The sequence below is a fragment of the Mauremys mutica genome, chromosome 2 (assembly GCF_020497125.1).
Source record: "Mauremys mutica isolate MM-2020 ecotype Southern chromosome 2, ASM2049712v1, whole genome shotgun sequence".
In the NCBI taxonomy this organism is placed as follows: Eukaryota; Metazoa; Chordata; order Testudines; family Geoemydidae; genus Mauremys; species Mauremys mutica.
Window position 1 is genome coordinate 130546129 of NC_059073.1, and position 2716 is coordinate 130548844.

The 2716-nt window shown below is 38.4% G+C and overlaps 1 pseudogene; it reads left to right on the plus strand.

Moving 5' to 3' along the window:
• The first annotated feature begins 2363 nt into the window (after positions 1-2363).
• LOC123365460 lies at positions 2364-2463 on the plus strand (annotated as a pseudogene).
• Positions 2464-2716: the final 253 nt, after the last annotated feature.

Genomic DNA, 2716 nt, shown 5'->3' on the forward strand with positions numbered 1-2716 from the left:
ATAAATTCCAGGCATAACCATTAACTGTTACCATGCAAAATCGTACGAACATGAGCCTAGAACACTGAGCCTATCATGTGAACATACTGTATAAAGATATGATGTGACAGGGTCCATCAGGCCTCCTCTGCCCCCAGCTGGATGCATCAGTGCCCTGACACCCTTCTGCTCAAGGAAAACCCACTCAGGTTAAGATACCAACAAGACAGTCTTCCAGCGGCCTAGAAGGGCCAGGAGGAACCAGCACCGGCCGGGACTCAGCAAGCCAGTTAAGAAGGCTTGCCTGCTGCTGCCCGGGGTAGTGTTGGATAGGAGCTGTGGCAGCGGTGTAAATCCTCAGTGCTAGCCAAGAACCTTAGGGCTCGTTAACCACCTTGCCTTTAAGTGCTGCAACTAAGCATTTGCCTTTGAAGTTGTAAGTTTGTGAAAAGGCACAGAGACCAATTCTGAGTTTGGTATTTCTGTTTAATTGTTTAGAGGCTGACACCGAGCTAAGGGCACAGGCTCCCTTTCTCAGAGCAGGTGGTCACAACTTTGAGATTAAGGCAGAGAGTGCCTGCAACACCATGCTTGGTGTTATAAGAGTTGAAAACAAGAAAACAAGTGCTTAATTCGTTGAATTCAGTGGAGTTACACCAGTGGTAAAAATCAAAGAGACATATTAGGATTAGAGCATCAAAGTGTTCACAAAGAAACCCCAAAAACATGATACTCACCAGAACAACTGGAAACCTATGTTTGACAAAAGGTTCACTTCTGATTACGAACTGTTTGATCAAAAGTGGGTCAAATGGGGGTTTGCAAGTAGCCTGTTTTGCAGAGATGCTGATCTCAATTCCATTTGAGATCATTGGGAGCTGCTAGTACTGCACCTCTGAATATCAGGAAATTGGTTTTGTACACAAAAGGTGTAAATGGGTAGTTTGCAATGAGTTTTGATTGAGATTCTGAGTTTAACTTAAAACTTAACATGTAACATGAAGCTATGAACCCAGGTGGACCTAAAGTGACATGTTTACACAGCCCCCTGTAAAGAGAAATGGATGGGCTTTGCACAGGTCTAGTCAGAATCACATTAGCTATAAATATCCTCTATATATACACGTACATCACTATTTTGATAGAGTGCCCATTATTTCTCACAAAAGTCTTTCCTCGGTGGTCTTATGCATATCCAGGAACAAACTACTCTGGCAGATAAGAAAGTGTCATAAACAGAAAAGGGGGGTTGGGGGAGAGGATATATGATAAACAAGCTGCAAAAAAGACCAAGGTGAGAGACAAGGATGAAAGGGAGTATTCACCATAAAATGGTGTGAGTAAAAGAGTGATTAGTTAAATGTGTCAATATGAAGAGATTACACTTCCCAAAGTATCTTTCAGAGATAAGGGCCCAATCTTGCTCTTATCACAGTGAATGGGAGTTTTGACGAGAATCAGGCCCTAAAGCTACGAACTTGCAGTCTGATCCGACCTTTACAGCTGCACAGATCCAGCTACAGGCCCTGATTCAGTAATGCACTTACAGCACATGCTTAAGTCCATCCCTATACACAGGAATGAAATGTGGCACATGCTTAAGCCCAATTAAAATCAATGGGGTTTAAGTATGTGCTTACAGTGTATGCATAAGTTACTGGGATGGCTTGCTGAATTGGGGGCTAAGTTAGTAAAATAAATTGCTTGATATACTTCTCTATTTTTTATCTTTAACTATGAGGGCTCCATCTACTCTTATACTGATAGGCCAATAGAATTTCATTTGTTTCCATAAATTTGATTTTGAATTTTACACCTCACTTCACAACAAAAATATGACGTTAAATTTCTAATACCAATAAGATTTGTTTCCCCAAGTTGGAACAAATAAAGCAGTTTTTAAACCATCAATTGACTTCAAAAGAAAAAAAACATGAAGCCTACTCTTTGACTCTAAACAATTTATGTTTAATACAATTTTAAACATGTTTGTATACATGAAGAATACTGTTTCATAGCAACATATTTAATATCTCCCAACACACTAACAAATCCTAAATTAATATAACTCTTAAAATTTAAGATACCCAGGCAACAGTTGACAGGACATAGTTAACTTTTCTTTAACATTTTAACATCAAAGCTGCCTTGGAATTTTTTAAACCATGAATGAAAGAAGATTATCTATTTGTTTCCCTTGCAAACATTAAAGTATATTTTGAAAGATAACTATCAGTTACTCTTTTGCATAAAATATAGCAGATTACATTGCACAGTATCAGTTAAAGGATGGAAACCTCATACTAATAGGTACTTGCGCATAGTGTCCTTTTGTCTTGCTGAAGCATCAGCCACAAGCAGTTAGTACCTGAAGAGCCATGTATTTGCCTGTCAAAGCACATATACTAAAATTGGAATGATACAGAAAAGATTAGCATGGTCCCTGTGCAAGGATGACAAGACAAGAGAGAGCTGAAGATATTAGGCAAACTTTTTAATAATCAATTATCTTATTATTTTCAATTAGCAAACAACTGGTCTACCGGGGAGAGAAGTCATTGCAATGGAGACATCTCATATTTTTACATTGAGAAAAAAATATTTCATACAAGTAGTGGTCTTGTGTATTTGGGAGTTGGGTTTTTTTTTTAAATATGCAAGTGGTCAAAATTTATTAATTTTAGCAAATTATGGGTTAATATTTGCATACTGAGAAGCCCTCAACCTGGCAATCAGC